At 39.2% G+C, this 22,011-nt stretch overlaps 1 pseudogene; it reads left to right on the forward strand.

Annotated features, from left to right (window-relative positions):
• LOC104102742 (acetyl-CoA-benzylalcohol acetyltransferase-like) overlaps positions 1–22,011 on the forward strand; it is a 42,822-nt pseudogene that overhangs the window by 15,213 nt on the left and 5,598 nt on the right.

Genomic DNA, 22,011 nt, shown 5'->3' on the forward strand with positions numbered 1-22,011 from the left:
TATCTCGGGCTAGGGACCTCGGAATATTATTCCGGGCATACGCCCAAGTCCCAATTCATGATACGGACCTATCGGAACTGTCAAAATACTAATCTGAGTCCGTTTGCTCAAAATATTGATCAAAGTCAACCTAGTTGAGTTTTAAACCTCTAATTCACATTTTAATCCATTTTCACCTGAAAACTTTCCAGAAAATTTTTACGGGCTGCACACGCAAGTCGAGTAATGGTAAATAGTTCTTAGATCATATAATTAATTATTAAATTTAAAGATGACATTTTGGGTCATCACAATAGCATGGGTAACTATAATTCGGTTAATTTATGATAAAATATAAAACTCGGAGGATTGGGTATTCTAAATTAGTGATGGATTTAGACTAAATGAGGTAATTAATACGAGATCGGTGTTGATATAATTATAGATTGATTGGAGGAAGTTGTACGAATTGCTCGAGGTGAAGCATTTGGTATTCCGCACGAGTACTGTGAGTAGTAATCTTACCGTAATTTATGTTTTTATAACTTACATGATTTACACATGATTTTTAATATGAATATGTTACCGATTATTTTAAGTTGCATATGGGACAAGTCTTTTACTCGATATGATACCGAAATAGTTATTTGAGATGATTACCGTTGTTTTAAATATTCTTGTTGTCACTAGATATGTTTTACCGTTACTTGAATTTACAGTTATTGAAATGAAATTACATGATTTGATAAGAACCAAAATGCCCTATATTGTTTTAAAATATTTTCTTATGAGTATAAACGGATTACATAGACAAGTATAAATGGGAGTAGACTTTGAAAGATCTCGTAGCTAACGGCGGGTTCGTTAGACCTGGTGCACCTTGTAATTACCGATTACCGTTATAGCCATCACTAGTGGGAAGATAGAACTAGCATACCGTTACTGATTTCCCTCGAGTAGGGACTACCGTTATATTTGACTTCTTACGAAGAAGTCCACAGTTATACCGATTACATGATCCATTTATTGAAACCTCCCAAACATGAATATTGATATTACACAGTATTTTACCGAGCTTATTACCGAATTGTCAATTGATTTATATTACATGAAAAATATGATAAGACTGATTATTGTTTATTGTTTCTGAAAGGGCATTCTTATGATATTTTCTGTTTAATATATATACTAACATGTTTTCTAACTTGTCCCCAATAAAAACGGTTGTGGTTAAGTATTTTTATTCATTGAGCTAGCGACTCATTCCCCGTTAATTTTTCTTATAGAGACAGCAGTTGACGCAGGCGAGGATTTCGTTAATTAGAGCGCACAGGTTGATAGTTTTTGGTGAGCCTCGAACTTATTCGCGTGGGCGGAGATTTTATTTATTGTTATGATCTTTTCTTTGAACTCTTAGAGTCGCTCCATAGTCATCCTTTTAGTGTCGTGAGTATTCATTTGTTGATATGGACTAGTTACTAGTATTATACTTTCTTTCCGTATTTTTAGAGTTGGGTTTGGTTTTATTATGTTGAGGAGGTTGGTAATATTGGTGGAAACCCGTTTGTGGTTAGTTGATGAAGATTATGACTGATTTAGGTGAATATTAGTTGGTTGTTACTTGTTTATGAGACAGGAAAGTTTTTGGAATAGTCCAAAAATAGGGGAACCGCTGTTCGATTTTCTGTAAAATACCGATGAGGCTTACTTGGGGGAACTTGCTCCTAAGTGCCGGTCATGATCCTAAATTGGGTCGTGACAAAGTTGGTATCAGAGTTTAGGCTTTAAGTCCCGAGTCATGGAGCAATGTTTAGTAGAGTCTTGTTCATGGGTATGTAGGCGCCCATACTTATGATCTTGAGGCTACTGAACATCTAGGAATGTTTTCCCTTCTTTAATTCTTTTATCGTGCGTTGAGATAACTTGAGATTGACTTTGGAATATTTCTTTCGCAGATGGCTAGGACACGCACACCCTCATCTGCTGGATGTGGTGCTACCCGGGGTAGCGGTCAAGTTGGCGTTCATCAAACTAGAAGACAGGCTGCCCCTCAACTAGCTGCTATGCCAGATCAAGTGCAAGGGCAGGGAGTTCAGGATGCTCCACCACCAGTGCCAACTGTTGTGCCTACTGTTGCCTTGCCTGCAGACGCAGTGGCAAGGTTATTGAATGTGTTAGAGGCATTGGCACCTACTCAGGGTGGAAGTTCAGCTCCTCAGGCTACTTTACAGACACAAGCACCTATACAGACTCAGACTATCGGGAAAAAGGAAGTATCCCTACAAGAGTTCCTGAAATTGAAATCACCAAAATTCACAGGTTCTGATAATTCAGCAGATCCTCAAAGTTTCTTGGATGGGATACTCAATGCATTACGTGCTCTAGGATGTTCTATTGAGAGAGTCGTGGAGCTCACAGCATACAAACTAGAGGATATGGCCAACACATGGTATGAAACTGTATTGCTAGGAAGGCCAGCAGGAGCAGCACCACTGACATGGGACGAATTCACTAAATTATTCATGAATTATTTTCTTCCGGAAAGCCTCATGCAAAAATATGATAGACTTTGAGAGATTGGTTCAAACTCCAGATATGGATGTGTCAACATATAACACCAAGTTTTGTAAGCTGGCTAGATATGCCCCTTACTTAGTGCCTATCGAAGAATCTCGAGTTCAGAGGTTTGTTGATGGATTGGTTGGTCGTCTATACACTGCAGTGGCCCCAATAATGAGGACTTTATCCTACTCTGATGCAATCGACCTTGCTAGAAAGATTGAAACCAAGGGACGTGAGGAGCGTGCAGCTAGTGATTTACGTAAGAAGGCCAAGACAGGAGGGTCTTTCAATGGCGGTTTTAGTGCAAATCGAAGAGCAGGAAATCAGGGACAACAATAACAACAGGGTTCTCAGACAGGGACACACTTGTCTTCACAGTCCACATACAGACCACATTACAGATAAGGTAATAGGGGACCATCATCTTCTGGACATCATAATTCTGGGCAGATATATGCCACTACTCCAGTCTGCCAGACCTGTGGTAGATCACATTTGGGCCAATGTCGTGTTCTAACTGGAGAGTGCTTTCGGTCTGGCCAGTTGGGGCATCACTTGAGGGATTTCCCTCAGCCTCTGAGAAATTTCAACTAGGCTTCTATTCAGTCAGCTACACCTATTCATACTACTCGTAATACTTCAGGTACTATAGGTATAGGAAATAGAGGTCGAGGTACTGGAGATCGTGCAACTGTGAATCAAGGACAAGGGAATGCTGGTAGAGGTCAGGCGAGAGATTAGTTGTAAATGACACAAGAAAGGAAACAGCTAGTATAGAAAATGTACCAGTAGTGAGAGAATTTTCTGATGTATTTCCTGAGGATTTACCAGTATTGCCTCCAGTACGAGAAATAGAGTTTGGTATTGATTTGCCACCTGACACACAACCCATATCAATACCACCATATCGGATGACACCAGCAGAGTTGAAGGAGCTAAAACAATAACTGCAGGATTTGTTAGATAACAGTTTTATCAGACCGAGTATATCTCCATGGGGTGCACCAGTACTGTTTGTAAAGAAGAAAGATTGATCCTTGAGAATGTGCATTGACTACAGGCAGTTGAACAAGATAACAATACGTAATAAATATCATTTGCCTCGTATAGATGACATGTTTGATCAGTTAGAAGGAGCTGCCCACTTTTCAAAGATTGACCTCTGTTCTGGTTATCATCAACTTAGAATCAAAGATGAAGATATTTCTAAGACTGCTTTCATAACTCGATACAGGAACTATGAGTTTCTTGTGATGCCTTTCGGACTGACTAATGCTCCAGCTGCATTCATGGATTTAATGAATAGGTTGTTCAAGCCGTTTCTGGATAGATTTGTAATAATATTTATCGATGATATCTTGATATATTCCCGTAGCCAAGGAGAACACGAGAATCATCTTAGGATTGCGTTGCAGACATTGCGAGAGCATCGACTTTATGCTAAGTTCTCGAAGTGTGAATTTTGGCTAGACTCGGTAGCATTTCTGAGGCATGTTGTATCCAAATATGGAATTATGGTAGATCCTAAGAAGACAGAACCTGCACAGAAATGGCCCATGCCTACTTCTCCTACAGAGATTTGCAGCTTTTTAGGCTTAGCAAGCTATTACAAGCGTTTTGTGCAGGATTTCTCCAGAATAGCAGTGCCACTGACCAAGCTAACGCAAAAAAATGCAAAGTTTCAATGGACAGAGGAATGTGAGCAGAGCTTTCAGAAACTCAAAACGTGTCTGACAACTGCACCAATATTAGCCTTACCATCAGGTTCTGGAGGATTTACAGTACTCTGTGACACCTTGAGTGTGGGATTAGGATGTGTTCTCATGTAAAATGGTCGTGTTATAGCTTATGCTCGAGACAATTGAAAAAGCACGAGCAAAACTATCCTACACATGATTTGGAGATGGCTGCAGTAGTATTTGCTCTAAAAATTTGGAGGCATTACCTATACGGCGAAACTTGTGAGATTTATACTGACCATAAAAGTCTAAAGTATATCTTTTAGCAGAGAGATCTAAATCTTCGACAACGTCGGTGGATGGAATTACTCAAGGACTATGACTGTTCTATTTTGTATCATCCTGGAAAAGCCAATGTGGTGGCTGATGCATTGAGTAGAAAATCTATGGGGAGTTTGGCACATATAGCTCCTACAAAGAGACTTTTGGCCAAGGATATTCAGAGACTAGAAGGTACAGGTATTAGATTTAGTGTCGGAAATTCAGAGGCATTGTTGGCTTATGCTCACACTAAGTCTTCATTAGTTGAACGCATTAAGGCCACCCGGTATGAGGATGAGCGATTATGCAAATACAGAGATGAGGCCTTAGCTGGTAAAAGAAAGGATATGATTGTTGAAAGTGATGGTGTGCTTCGAATGGGTGACAGGCTATGTGTAGCAGACGTAGATGGGTTAAGACATGCTATTCTTGAAGAAGCCCATAAGTCTAAATACACTATACATCCTGGATCCACAATAATGTATCATGACCTAAAGCAATTCTATTGGTGGGAAGGTATGAAGAAACATATTGCTAACTTTGTTTCTAGTTGATTGACTTGTCAGCAGGTCAAGGCTGAGCATCAGCGACCCGCAAGACTGTTACAACAAATTGAGATTTCAGAGTGGAAATGGGAAAGAATTACTATGGATTTTGTCACCGGGCTACCACGAACCCTTAGAAGTTACGACTCTATATGGGCGATTGTAGATCGACTGACGAAATCAGCACACTTTTTGCTAGGGAAGACTACATATGGTGGAGTGAGGTATGCACACATATTTATGAACGAAATTGTCCGACTTCACGGAGTTCCAATATCCATCATCTCTGATAGAGGATCACAATTTACCTCACACTTTTGGAAATCTTTTCAAGAAGCATTGGGTACACGAGTAGATCTTAGTACTGCACTTCATCCACAGACAGACGGGCAGTCTGAACGTACTATACAAATCTTGAGGATATGTTGAGAGCTTGCATTCTTGAGTTTAGAGGTAGTTGGGACGCTTATCTACCTTTAGCTGAATTTGCTTACAACAATAGCTTCTAGTCAAGTATTCAAATAGCACCGTACGAAGCATTGTATGGTAGAAGATGTCGTTCTCCTATCTGATGGTTTGAAGCTGGTGAGACTAACTTATTGGGACCTGATCTAGTACAAAAAGCTATGGACAAGGTCCAGTTGATCAGACAGAGATTGCTTGCATCTCAAAGTAGACAAAAGTCTTATGCTGGTAAGAGAAGAAGAGATTTAGCATTCACAATTGGTGACAAAGTGTTCCTACAAGCCTCCCCTATGAAAGGTGTGATGTAGTTTGGGAAAAGAGGCAAGTTGAGCCCCAGGTTTATAGGACCGTATGAGATACTAGACCGAGTGGGAGTTGTGGCTTATCGTTTGGCACTTCCTCCTGAGTTATCCTTTATTCATCCAGTGTTTCATGTCTCAATGCTAAGGAAATGTATATCAGACTCATCTCAGATGCTTGAAGCACCTACTATACCACTTGATGAGAAGTTGTCTTACGAGGAGGAACCGATGGCTATTGTTGATAGGCAAGTAAGAAAGCTACGGTCAAAAGAAATTGAGTTCGTAAAAGTCTTATGGCGAAATCATACACTTGAAGAAGCTACATGGGAAGTAGAAAAAGATATGCAAGCGAAGTACCCCCATTTGTTTCAGTCTACAGGTACGTACTTGAGTTAAATTCGGGGACCGAATTTTATAAGGTGGGGATGATGTAATACCCTATATTTTATTAATAAGGGCATATAAGTCTTTAACTAAAATTTAAAAAAAATAATAGGAGAATGGGCTAAAGCCCATTAGAAGGAGAAACGTGAAAAGGGGAAAAGGGACGCAGAAAAGCTGCTGCTAAACAACAGAGAAGAAACAAAAAAAACCATAGAGTAGGAAACAAAAGGAGAAGAAGAAGAAAGAGGTTGGAACCAAACCTTGAGAAACCTTAATTACGCACTAGTTCTTAGGGGTAATACTCGAATATCTCATCTGGATTCTTTTCTTCTGGTAATTCTTTTTATCTCAGTTCCTATATTTGAAGGGCTTCACAAGGTATAAGAAATTTAATACCAAGGAAAATTATGCAATTGGAAGTTGGTCAATGTTACTATAGGATAAATTCACTTGGAAAAAAAGAAGGAATATTATGGACAGTAATGTTATTTCAGTTTCAATTTATGCACACGATTAAGAAAATAGAACAGTACAGAGAATAAACTATATAAATACCTTTTTATTTAAAAGATTTTGGACTAATTTAAATTACTCATAGCATGGGTAAATATAATTCGGCGAATTGATGATAAAATATAAAACTAGGAGGATTGGGTATTCTAAATTAGTGATGAATTTAGCCTAAATGAGGTAATTAATACGAGATCGGCGTTGATATGATTATAGATTGATTGGAGGAAGTTTTACGAATTGCTCGAGGTGAAGCATTTGGTATTCGGCACAAGTACTGTGAGTAGTAATCTTACCGTAATTTGTATTTTCATAACTTGCATGATTTACACATGATTTTTAATGTGAATATGTTACCGATTATTTTGAGTTGCATATGGGACAAGTCTTTTACTCGATATGATACCAAAATAGTTATTTGAGATGATTACCGTTGTGTTAAATATTTCTGTTGTCACTAGGTATGCTTTACCGTTACTTGAATTTATGGTTATCGAAATGAAATTACATGATTTGATAACAACCGAAATGCCCTATATTGTTTTAAAATATTTTTTAATGAGTATATACAGATTACAGAGACAAGTATAAATGGAAGTAGACTTTGAAGGATCCCGTAGCTAACGGCGGATTTGTTAGACCTGGTGCACCTTGTAATTACCGATTACCGTTATAGTCCTCGCTAGTGGGAAGGTAGAACTAGCATACCGTTACTGATTTCCCTCAAGTAGGAACTACCGTTATATTTGACTTCTTATGAAAAAGTCCACAGTTACACTGATTACATGATCCATTCATTGAAACCTCCCAAACATGAATATTGATATTACACAGTATTTTACCGAGCTTATTACTAAATTGTCAATTGATTTATATTACATGAAAAACATGATGAGACTGATTATTGTTTATTGTTTCTGAAAGGGAATTCTTATGATATTTTCTGTTTAATATATACACTAATATATTTTCTAACTTGTCCCCAATAAAAACTGTTGTGGTTAAGTATTATTACTCATTGAGCTAGCGACTCATTCCCCGCTAATTTTCTTTTACAGAGACAGCAGTTGACGCATGCGAGGATTTCGTTAATTAGAGCGCACAGGTTGATAGTTTTTGGTGAGCCTCGCGTTTATTCGCGTGGGCGGAGATTTTATTTATTGTTATGGTCTTTTCTTTGAACTCTTAGAGTCGCTCCATAGTCATACTTTTAGTGTCGTGAGTATTCATTTGTTGATATGGACTAGTTACTAGTATTATACTTTCGTTCCGTATTTTTAGAGTTGGTTTTGGTTTTATTATGTTGAGGAGGTTGGTAATATTGGTGGAAACCCGTTTGTGGTTAGTTGATGAAGATTGTGACTGATTTTGGTGAATATTGGTTGGTTGTTACTTGTTTATGAGACAGGAAAGTTTTTGGAATAGTCCAAAAATAGGGAAAACTCTGTCCGATTTTCTGTAAAATACCGATAAGGCTTGCTTGGGGTACTTGGTCCTAAGTGCCGATCATGATTCTAAATTGGGTCGTGACACTGAATTACCAAATAGACCAACGATGCCAATTGAAGCTACCATGTTTGAATGTGGTGGCTTAGCTTTAGCAGTGCAGATGGTCCATACATTAGGTGATGGATTTTCCGGCTACGTGTTCACCGAAGAATGGGCTAAGGTTAGTAGAATGGAAAAGGAAAATGCTAGAATCTTACAATTCCGTTCTGATTTGGCTGATGTATTCTCACCTAAGGATAACATTTTTTTAGATGATTAAGAAAGGTAGGCCTAGAGGATATTAGATGAAAATTGCTATTAGGATTTTCATGTTTGATGAATCTACAATATCTAAGTTAAAGGAGAATGTGAACAAGTCTTTAAGTTATTCGTCAAGAGTTGAAGTTCTGACTGCACTCATTTGGAGAAGCCTTATACGACTAGTGCGGCTGAGGTAATGTCATAATAGGTCGTCCATATTACAATTTGCCATTAATTTATGTGGAAGAACAACTCCAAAATTAATAGGGATGCAAAATATGTTATCCTTTTCTTTTGCCATTAATTTATGTGGAAGAACAACTCCAAAATTAATAGGGATGCAAAATATGTTATCCTTTTCATCATGTATTGAATTGCAAAATACATTTGCCCTTTTTATAATTGCGTGATCATCTTGTCTAAAGCCCGTTAAAAATATATAAGTAAAAAGACCTTTTCTTTTGGGTGACGATGAAATTTGAACATAGGACCTCTGCCTACTCTAGATCATACTGAATTGTATGACAATCACGTCTAAAAGTTTAAGTTACTCACGGTAGTACACTTTTAATTACTTCATTATTGTCACGACCCTAGTTTTCCATCTTAGGATATTGTGATGGCACTTATTCTCTAAGATTAGGTAAGCCTAACATATATTAAATAATAGCTGATACAACATAACTAAGCCAACGTCAATCATACAATCTCACAATCGGCAGTACAAGTCATAATTTTTTCAAAGAGTCACTAGAAATAACAATACATCAATGTCCAAGAATAATAGGAAATAATGGAAATAAAATACAACCGAAGGTGACTTCAGAGCCTGTGAACATTAAGCAGGTATACCTTGAAATCTCCAGCCGCGCAGACATAAGTCCCAAACCAACTCGAAAAATTTACAATCAACAGTGAATATAATAGAAGCACGAATAGCACCAAGAGATAAACGAGTAATAAAGAAACAGACGATAACTCAATCAATACAATCGTTCCTAATGCACAATTTACAACAAAAATTACCCGAGGTACCACTCCTCGCAATCTCAAATCATAAGTCACAACTTTCAAATCTAACACATATGGCACCTCGTGCCCACATCTTCTCAAATCACTTTTACACGGCAAAACTCACGTGCCACCATGTACATTGTATCCATGTCAAATGCTAATTAAAATATTCAAGAGATTTATTAATATACAATAAGGCATAATAACAACCCTGAATAAAGTAGGGAATCAAATGAGAAAATAAGTTTATTTTAAAAATTATTTGGGTGAAGAAAATAACATTTTTAAATAAAAAAATATCGGATAAGCTACTGAATTAAATATAAAATTTGTTAAAATAAAACATAATAAAGATTTTTTAAGTAAAGTAAAAAATGAAATAGGATAAGAAATTTAAGTTGAGAAATCAATTAAAGTGAATGTCACGATCCCAAAACCAACCGTCATGATGGCGCCTATCGTGGAACTAGACAAGCCAACTACTCAACCAGATCACCAAGTAAAAACTTTGAAAATAAAAAGGAAGCAGTTAATATTTAAGAAACCATTTAAAACCGAAATAAAACCACAACGTGATACAAATCTCTCCCAAAAATCGGGGTGTCACCGAGTGCATGAGCATCTATACAAGGATACAGTCTACTACAATGTCAGAGGAAATAAGAACTGAAATACAGATAAAGAAAATGAATGAGAGTCAAGGCCAACGAATGCCATGCAACTGCCTCGATAGTCTCCAAGATCCCGACATCTCACTCAGCAGCCGTCATAACCAGAAGTACCTGGATTTGCACATGAGGTGCAAGGTGTAGCGTGAGTACAACCAACTCAGTAAGTAACAAGCCCAAACTGTAGGCTGAAAGTAGTGACGAACTCAATCGGCACAGTTCAATGCAGAAAATAAGAGTGCATAAATGTAGACATGCTTTCAAGTTCGATAGATATCTTAAAACAGCAAAATAGATCAAATTTGAATGATATGAAAAATATAACTCCTCTACTTCTATCACGCCAATGCACATGTGGTATGTGATGTACCATGCTGACACCCTCATGTGCTCACACTCTCAAGTGCTCAATTACTCGGTACTGTATATGGCCCAAACGGCCCAAGAAAGATCCTTCCCGGAATATATATACATCGATGACCATCAGTCACCCAGTACCGAGTAGGGCAAATCCAGCCCGTGGAGAAGATCCATATCCAGGTATATATAGTGTTTCGGACAAGATCCATGTCCATGGAAGATCCATCACTCAATAATATCAACTGCGCTCACTAGGGGTGTGTGCAGACTCCGAACGGGCTCCTTCAGCCCAAGCACTATCATAAATCAATATATCACCGCTGCAGCGTGCAACCCGATCCCATAACTGTCACTCATAATCAGGCTCTCGGCCTCACTCAGTCATCAATCTCTCCAGTCTCACTCACGGGCTCACAATGCCATGAAAACTAGCCCGAAACAATGATATGATGTGTCAATAAATAACAACTGAGACTGTGATATGATATGAAATAAATGAATATGACTGAGAATGAAATATCAATGAAAACAATAAGATAACAACAAGAAACGGCCATTATGGGTCCCCAACAGTACCGGCATAAAGTCTAAACATGATATATAGCATGATCGACAACTCAATTGCTTTATCACATGCTAAAAAACACGGATATCAACAAGATAGAACCACTATACAGTGCCATTGAGTCAACCAGGTCACAATTCTCATGGCGCACGCCCACACGCCCGTCACTTGGCAAGTGCGTCACCTCAATACCAACCACATAACACATAATACGGGGTTTTGAACCCTCATGACCAAGTTTGAAAGTGATACCTCAATCCGGGCTAAACTTTACTCCAAAATGTCCTTGCCCCTCAAATCGTTCTCCAAACGTCCCGAATCTAACCACAACCAGTATAATACAATCAATATAGGCTAAATGAATCAATTCCATATGAAAAATACGAAATTATAGCCAAAATCCAAAAATTGGCTCAACCCCCCCCTCCCCCGGGGGCCCACGTCTCAAAATCCAACAAAAGTCACAAAACCCGAATTCTCATTCACTCACGAGTCTAACCATACCAAATTCATCAAAATCTGACACCAAATGGCCATTTAATTCCCTAAAATCAATTCTCCAAATCCCTAGCCTCAAACCCCCAAATTTCTCCTCAAAAACTCACCAACTAGGTGTAAAATCAGTGGAGAAACATAATTATTGAAGAAAAATAAACACAAGGAGCATACCTCAAGAATATCCATGAAAATCCTCTCAAAACCTCCAAAATCCGAGCTCACAAATGTTAGAAATGGCCAAAATTCTCGAAACCTCGCTTAAATGGGTTCTGCCCAGGCATTTCCACACCTGGGAAGCTTGGGCTCGCACCTGCATGACTCGCTTTTGCGAAGGAAATTCTACTTTTGCGGCAATCAGTTACCCCCATCTGCCTCCGATTTTGCGACACATCACCTGCATCTGCGCACACCGCAGGTGCGTAAAAGCCATTGCACCTACGCCATTCTCCGCATCTACGCCCAAGGTTCGCTTATGCGCAAACCGCTTCTGCGCGCACATGTATGCATCTGCAGCCTCTGCCCAAAACATCTATGGCCGCTTCTGCGGCCCCTTTTCTCGCTTCTGCGAGCTCACATCTATGGTCCCCAATCCGCAGGTGCGATTACACCAGCAGTCCTCAAACTTCAACACTTCTTCAACTTCAAACTTTGATCTGTTAACCGCCCGAAATCAACCCGAGGCCCCCGGGACCTCAACCAAATATACCAACAAGTCTTATAACCCAAAATGAACTTAGTCGAATCTTTGAATCACCTCAAACAACATCAAAAACACGAATTACACACGGATTCAAGCCTAACGAACTTTGAAATTTCCAAATTCTACAAACGACGCTGAAACCTATCAAATCACGTCCAATTGACCTCAAATTTTGCACACATGTCACAAATGACCCCCGAACCTACTGAAACTTCCAGAAATCCAATCCGACCCGATATTAAAAAGTCCACTCCCGGTCAAACTTTCCTAAATTTTAATTTTGGCCAATTCAAACCTAATTCTACTCCCGACCTCCAAATCGCAATCCGGACACGCTCCTAAGTCCAGAATCACCCAATGGAGCTAACGGAACCATCAAAATTTCAATCCGAGGTCGCTTACACATAAGTCGACATCCGGTTGACTTTTTCAACTTAAGCTTTCAATTAAGAGACTATGTGTCTCAATTCACTCTGAATTCTCTCCGGACCTAAACCAACTAACCCGATAAGTCATAAAGCAATAATGAAGTACATAAATGAGAAGAAAAGGAGGAATGGGGCTACAACTCTCAAAACTATCGGTCGGGTCGTTACAGTAAAATATGACAACTTTTAAGAATAGTAAAGTACCAAATGAAACGATGAGTTTTAACTTAAGAGTCACATAAGGTAAGCATCTTAATAATTATTTTATTCAAAACCGTTAAGTTACCAACAACTCAGCAGGGTATGAGATAATGACTCTACGCAGTAAATTTATCTTGAAACTCAATTCACCAAGTAATCATGGAAGCACATATTGACACATTGAAGTAATACAACAATTCATGTAGGATGCATGACTCACATAAAATATAACAACAACAGCAAGTACAACACACACAATCCATTGTGGCACGTAACTCGATCCCACAGTATCATCATTTATCAATATCATAATCCTCCCTTATTCCACCAAAGTATTAATAAGCAATATCAAGTATCACGTCTATAAACCATTACGGCGCGCAATCCGATCCCACTGTATCATCATTTATCAATATCACAATCCTCCCTTAATTCACCCGCTGCGGCGTGCAACCCGATCCCACCGTATTATCATTTATCAATATCATAATCCTTCCTTATTCCGCCTGTTACGGGGCGCAACCCAATCCACCTAATAATCATTTATCAATTTCATAATCCTCCCTTATTCCACCCGTTGGGATGTGCAATCCAATCCATAAACAATTTCAATTAACAATTACAATAACAATAACAATCCAATAACTCAATTTACAAGAATCTCTATAATCAAAGGGTATAAGTGCACGGCAATAAAAGAACCACGTAATAATCAAGAAATGCAACAAATATTACAAGAAAAACAGCACGACAAGTAAAACACATGACAACTAAGATGTGCAAGTAAAACAGTTCAGGAAAGTAGCAAATAAGTGCGGAGTCATGGAAGGGACTCAACAATTAAGAGGTAGCAAGATAGTAAGGAAGGCAATAACTTCAACTAAAGCATGTGAGGGCAAAATAACAAGTAAGAGGTAGAACAAGTGCTAATAATGTCAAATAGAGCATGTAAGAGTAGATTAACAATGAGAGATATAGCATGTCATGACAATTCAATTAAAATCGTGGAAAGAATCTAGATAACCTAAACCGGTAAAATACCACATATAGCATGTGTACCCACTCGTCACCTTGTATGCACGGCTTTCACAATACACAAATAGCACAATCAACATGAATCCTAAGGGGTAGTTTTCTCCACACAAATTTAGACAAGATACTTACCTCAAAGAAGTCAAATCAATTCTCTAAAATGACCCTCTCATGTGAAACACCCTCCGGGCGGCTCAATTCTAACCAAAATAAGTTAATATCATAAATAAATACCACAGGAAATAATTCCGGATAATAAAGCTTCTTTTTTAAAGAAAATTAAAAAGTCAACCCAAAAATTAAACCTCGGGCCGGCACCTCGAAACCCAACAAAATTCACAAAATGTGAACACTCATTCCAATACGAGTCCAACCATACTAAAATTATCAATTCTGACATCAAATCGGCCTTCAAATTCTCATTTTACATTTTCGAAAGTTTATACAAAATACTCATTTTCACCCATTCAAATCACTAATTTAATGTTAAAAATAAAGATGGAATGACGAAATATAATCAAATCCGGATAAACAACACTTAGCCCAATCCAACACTTGAAAATCCCCTCAACAATCACACAAATACGAGCTCTCTAACTCAAAAGGCGATAAAATATCCAAAGCCCTCGAAATAGAGTACTTTTATTCAGCCCAGGCTTTGCACGTCGTGATCGTGGAAATAAGCATGCGACTGCAAAGAAGAAATAGCACTGCCCCCACAAAAACACAACATGATTATGAAACCAGCGGCGCGAACGCGATGCACCTAAACTTCCAGCATACGCGGTCGCCAAAGGGCTATGTGAACGCAATGAATAGGAGGTTGGCCTTCCCAGCATGGTCGCCCACTACGCGACCGCGGAAACACTATCGCGAACGCGATGAGTCAACAGCCATTGATCCGCGATCGCGGACCTATCCATGCGAACGCAAAGAAGAAAAAGGTGGTAAGTCACCAAATACACTACGCGATCGCGGCTAACACTTCGCAATAGCGAAGAAGGTTATCAAACACTAACTATCAGCAACTCCAAAACAAGGAGAATTCACCCGTAACCCATCTGAAACACACCCGAGGCCCCCGGGACTCCATCGAAATATATCAACAAGTTCCATAACATAACACGGACCTGCTCAAGGCCTCAAATGACATCAAACAACATCAAAACTACGAATCGTGATTATGAACTTTCAACTTCTACAACTCACGCTGAATCTTATCATATCAACCCGGAATGACGTCAAATTTTACATGCAAGTTCCAAATGACACAACGTAGCTATACCAACTCTCGGAATCAAAATTCGAACCCGATATCAACAAAGTCAACTCCCGGTCAAACCTCTCAACTTTCCAAACCTTCAACCTTCAACCTTCAAATATTTTGCCAAAATATCAAGTTAACCTACAGACCTCCAAATCCAAATTTGGACGCACGCCTAAGTCCAAAATCACCATACGGAGCTATTGGAATCATCGAAATACCACTCCGGAGTTGTACACACAAAAGTCAAACTCCGATCAATTCTTACCGCTTAAGCTCCTAAAGCAAGAATCTTCCTTCCAAATCAATCCCAAATCATCGGAAAACCGAACTCAACAACACACATAATTCATAATACATGATATGAAGCTACTCGAGACCTTAAACCACCGAACGGGATTCTAATTCTCAAAACGACCGGTCAGGTTATTGCATTCTCCCCCTCTTAAACAAACGTTCGTCCTCGAATGTACCAAGAACCTTTCTGAAGTCATCAAATCACTAAATGAACTCACCTTACATATACTTGTGGGTGATTCCATGTCACCCCAATCCACATAGGCCCGACAACACCATCTCAACTGAAGGTTATTCCTTCCACCCACACTGATAAACCTTAAAACTAGATTTCTCACCATCCGATCAATTCCCAAAGACCTAATTCCCACGTCCACACATGGTATCAGCCTCAACCAGCTGCAAAAACTCATGCCTACACCCACAAGGTACAACCATACAACGTAACACATCACACATATGTCCATAACAACATTTCTGACCACCATAGCTGCCCATAATCAAATCCAGCACCGACAATTAATCCCTTATCACAAACCTTCACAATACTGACAATTATGCAAAAAACATGAAGATCCCATAACCATCTACCCAAATCATCAAGTCACATCTCATACCACCTGGGCACACACCTCACAAGCTAAAACCTAATAAGCACATCGTGAATATGACTGAATATGTGAAGAGAAACACATGAGAGAACTATCAAACAAGCCCGACAAGTACAATTCCCTATCGGTATCATACTACGAATCAATTCTACAAGGGAGAATTAAATCATATGAACTACTCACAAGGATCTCATCCTAATATAACCCCACTGCGGCATGTATCCCGGTTCAAGCATATCAAACCACATGAAAATGCGAGGATCCCATTCTCAGCACTAAATCACAAGTAGAATACATATAATACTTTCCGCTACTTCAATTCCGCGGAACAAAATCATAACACGTAACGAACTCCCCATATTGGTAGAGCATATAAATCATCAATCGTAATCAAACCATCCAGAAATCACATCAAAACCTACCGTAATGAGTAGGAGAAAGTCACTTCTAGTTTCATAGTTCTCAATAGTGAACAAAACAAAATGATAGACACGGGCTACCACTATATAATCTTCCAACAGGGGTAAACACATAAGTAGAGTATAAAATCATAAAACCTGCCCATATGGATCAAGGTAGGAGGACTTACCCCAATTGGCGGAATCGAATCAAAATAAGAATGACGTTACTCTATAATAAGTCGAAATTGTGCCAGTAACGACACCATCTGGTGAAGCGGTCTCATCCCTACCATGGTAAGCATATTAACGAGACGGGCCTCCCCCTCTAAAACACCCCCTACCAGCATGTCCTCCGCCTCTAGATGGTTGTGCACGTGGAGTAGCAACTGGAATGGAGCCTGTAGCTTGAGTGCTCTGATGATATCTACCCCTCCCAATTTTGGGACAATCTCTAATGATGTGCCTAGTATCACCACACTTATAATAACCCCTATGCGGGCGTGGTTGCTCGTAATGAGTCAGTGCCGAATAACTGGAATAACTGTTGTAGGAACCCCATGCCGGTGGTGCACTAAAAATGAATGCCCCACAGGAGTACCCTAACTAACTAGGGCACCACGAGTAGTCTGAAGTGCGAACTGGATTGGCCGACTGGACGACTGCCCGAGCCTCCACCATGATGGGACATCGCTAAAGAATAGAATCCACTGAACCCTCCTGAACCTCGAGACCTCTTGGTCTCCTTATCCTTCCTCTCCTCACCACGAATACGCTCTAATATCCTGGCAATCTCCACCACCTACTGAAATGGAGTATCAGTCTGTAACTTCCGAGTCATGCTGAATCTAAGATAATAATTGAGTCCCTCAACAAATCTGCGGACTTGCTCCCTGATTGTAGGAACCAAAGTAGGTGCATGACGGGATAACTCACTGAACCTGACGGCGTACTCTGACACTGTCATAGTGCCTTGACGCAACTACGCAAACTCTATGCACCACGTATCCGGAGGGTCTGGGGAATAAACTCCCCCAAGAACATCTTTGAAAATGAGCCTAAGAGGGTGGTGCTGCATCGGTTGGTCTACCCTCCCCATAAACATGCCACCACTAATATGCTGCCCCCAACAGTTGAAATGTAGTAAAAGCAACTCCGCTCACCTCCACAATGCCCATGGTGCGAGGAATACGGTGACACTTCTCTAGAAAGCCATGTTGGTACACAACGATCCCAAAACCAAAGTTCAATACAGAAGATCCTAGCACAAACCACGTAGCCCAGAAGCTTATAAACCACTGTATTTCCTCTAAAGCACCTCGTAATACTGCAACCGAGATACCCACTCTGAAGAGACCTTTTGTGAGTCTGAAGTTGTTTCTCTAACCTCTTTGGTGCTGAAGTGTAGAATTATTAATGACGCAGAAGTACCGCAAGTCCCAGCATTAGCCCATATAAATCTCAGATCTTAATCATATACAGGTTCCGGGGAACCCTTCAATACCATATATACATCGCAGTCCAGAACTGATATAACACATGACCCTGCAATCTGATCGTCGATAGTGGACTCCCCCACTTGGCGCAAAGTCGTAGGACACAACATCCGATAATCTCCCATACTAACCTTCATAGCTTGTACAACACCAATCATGAGATACCTCAAATCATCTACTAAGCACATATCCATCCTTGTGACAGTCAAACTCGCTTCTTCCAGTGCCTTGAATGATAATATGTACCTTTCACTGAGTAGAAATCTCATACGAACCATATAGTCTCTAATACCACCCATTATCCTCAAATCATCATCCACCTCATGACCCTACCACGATCGCGATGATTAGGAAACCAATTAAATCTTCCCAAGTTCGTACTTATCAGCCAGATGCCAGAACCCGTTGTACCCCCACGTGAACAACTGACTGGTCTCTCAATACATCCGTATCTTTAGTCTGGACGACACATTGAGACAATGTTTGAGCATCCATGTCTCCCCCATAGCCCATCCACAGCATCACGAACCATCGGCGCATAGCTGATACCCGAGTGCGCAATATCATACTCGAGTGGATGCAAATGAATATAAGATATATGCTTCAAGCTGAATCAACGCCGCACAATAAGACATAAAGGAAGTGGAATTTCCTAATAGTTCTGTAGCCTCTCGAAGATAAGTACATGCGTCTTCGTACCGATCCGCAAAACTCTACTAAACCTGCTTATGACTCGTAGTACCTATGAACCTAGAGCTATGATACCAACTTATCACGACCCCAGTTTTTCACCTTAGGATGTCATGATGGCACATAGACTTTAAGACTAGGTAAGCCTAAGATGTGCTAATTATTACTGAAATTTAACTACTTAACTGCAATATATTAAATAATAGCCGATATGACATAACTGAGCCAACGTCAATCATACAATCCCAAAATCGGTAGTACAAGTCATAAGCTTTTTTAAGAGTCACTAGAGATAACAATACATCACTGTCCCGGAATAATAGAAAATAATGGAAATAAAATACAACAGAGTCTGTGAACGTCAAGCAGTGACTTCGGAGTCTACGAACGTCAAGCATGTATACCTTGAAGTTTCCAGCCGCACAGACATAAGTCCCAAACCAAATCGTTCATAAGTACCTGGATCTGCACAAAAATGTATAGAAATATAGCATGAGTACACCACAACGGTATCCAGTAAGTATCAAGCCTAACCTCGGTAGACTAGTGACGAGACCAGGCAAGACACCTATCATACATGTAAACATGTGCAGGACATAACTTAAAGCTAATAATATAAATAACATCAATGTAAGACCAATAGCAGAAGGATCACAAATTTACAGTCAACTGTGAAAATAATAGAAGAATGAATAGCACCAAGAAATAAATGAGTAATAAAGAAACAAATGACAACTCAGTCAATCCAATCGTTCCTAATGCACAATTTACAACAAATATTACCTGAGGTACCACTCTTCGTAATCTCAAATCATAAGTCATAAATTTCAAATCTTACATGCATGGCACCTTGTGCCCACATTTTTCAAATCACTTTCGCACGGCAAAACCCATGTACCACCATGTACATTGTATCCGTGTCAAATGCTAATTAAAATGTTCAAGAGATTTATTTATATACGATAAGGCATAATAATAACCTTGAATAAAGTAGGGAATCAAATGAGAAAATGAGTTCATTTTAGAAATTATTTGGGTGAAGAAATAATATTTTCACATAAAATAAAGCATTGGATAAGCTGCTGAATTAAATATAGAATTTGTTAAATTAAAACATAATAACGATTTTTTAAGTAAAGTAAAAATATCAGATATGATAAGGAGTTTAAGTTGAGAAATCAATAAAAGTGAAATATTAACTATTAAGAATAGTAAAGTACCGAATGAAACGACGAGTTTTAACTTAAGAGTCACATAAGGTAAGCATGTTAATAATTCTTTTATTTAAAATTGTTATGTTACCAAAAACTTAGGAGGGTATGAGATAATGACTTTGCGCAGTAAATTCATCTTGAAAATCAATTCACCAAGTAATCACGGAAGCACATATTGACACATTGAAGTAATACAACAATTCATGTAAGATGCATGACTCAGACAAGACATAACAACAACAAGTACAACACACACAATCCGCTGTGGCGCACAACCCGATCCCACTGTATCATCATTTATCAATATCATAATCTTCCCTTATTACACTATAGTATCAATAAGCAATATCAAGTATCACGTCTACAAACCGTTACGGCGTGCAATTCGATCTCACTGTATCATCATTTATCAATATCACAATCCTCCCTTATTTTACCAGTTTGTGGCGTGCAACCCGATACCACCAAACCATCATTTATCAATATGATAATCTTCCCTTATTCCACCCATTGCGGCGCGCAATCCGATCCCACCATATCATCATTTATCAATATAATAATCCTCCCTTATTCCACCCGTTACGACGTGCAACCCGATCCACAAATAATTTCAATTAACAATAACAATCCAATAACTCAATTTACAAGAATCTCTACAATCAAAGGGTATGAGTGCAGGGCAATAAAAAACCACGTAATAACCAAAGGAATGCAACAAATATTTCGAGAAAAATAATAGGACAAATAAAGCACGTGACAACTAAGATGTGCAAGTAAAATAGTTAAGGCAAGTAGCAAATAAGTACGGAGTCGTGGAAGGGACTCAACAACTAAGAGGTAAAAAGATAGTAAGGAAGGCAATAACTTCAACTAAAGCATGTGAGGACAAAATAACAAGTAAGAGGTAGAACAAGTGTTAACAACGTCAAATAAAGCATGTAAGAGTAGATTAGCAGTGAGAGATATAACATGTCATGACAATTCAATTAAAGGCATTGAAAGAGTCTAGGTAACCTAAACCGGTCAAATACCACATATATCTCGTGTACCCATTTGTCACGCGTGCACGACTTTCACAATACACAAAGATACTTACCTTAAAGAAGCCAAATCAATATTCAAAAATAACCCTCTCGTGACACCCTCCGGACGGCTCAAATCTAGCCAAAATAACTTAATATCATAAATAAAAACCATAGGAACAATTCTAAATAATAAAGCTTCGATCTTTAAAGAAGGACTTGCACATGGTGTTCATTAACCTAGAGAAAGCATATGACAAATCCCAAGAGAGGTGCTCCGGTGATGCTTGGAGGATAAAGGGGTTCCAGTAGCCTACATTAGGGTGATTAAGGACAAGTATGATCAATCTAAGACCTGGGTTAGGGTAGCCGGAGAAGACTCGGAACACTTTCCGGTTATGATGGGGTTGAACCAGGGATTAGCTCTTAGTCTATTCCTATTTTCCTTGCAGATAGACTCTTTAACAAGACACATTCAAGATGAGGTGCCATGGTGTATGTTATTTGCGGATGACATAGTTTTAATTGATAAGACGCGGGGTGGTGTTAATGAAAGGCTGGAGGTTTAGAGGCAGACCCTAGAGTCTAAGGGTTTCAAGTTGAGCACGACCAAGATAGAATACATGAAGTGCAAGTTCAGCAACGGTACCTAGGAAGGGGATATGAAGGTGAGGCTTGATGCGCAAGTCATCCCCAAGAGAGGTAGTTTCAAATATCTTGGATCTATAATACAAGGTAACAGGGAGATTGATAAAGATGTCACGCATCGTATCGGAGCTGGATGGATTAAGTGGAGGCTCGCTTCTGGTGTCTTTTGTGATAAGAATGTGCTGAGACTTAAAGGTATGTTCTACAAGGTTGTAGTTAGACCAACTTTGTTGTATGGAGCAGAGTGTTAGCCAGTCAAGAACTCTCATACCCAAAAGCTAAAAGTAGCTGAGATGAGGATGTTGAGGTGGATGTGTGGGTATACCCGGTTGGATAAGATTAGGAATAAAGTTATTCGGGAAAAGGTGAAAGTAGCCCCTGTGGAGGATAAGATGCGGGAGGTGAGGTT

The sequence above is a fragment of the Nicotiana tomentosiformis genome, chromosome 12 (assembly GCF_000390325.3).
Source record: "Nicotiana tomentosiformis chromosome 12, ASM39032v3, whole genome shotgun sequence".
Classification (NCBI taxonomy): Eukaryota; Viridiplantae; Streptophyta; class Magnoliopsida; order Solanales; family Solanaceae; genus Nicotiana; species Nicotiana tomentosiformis.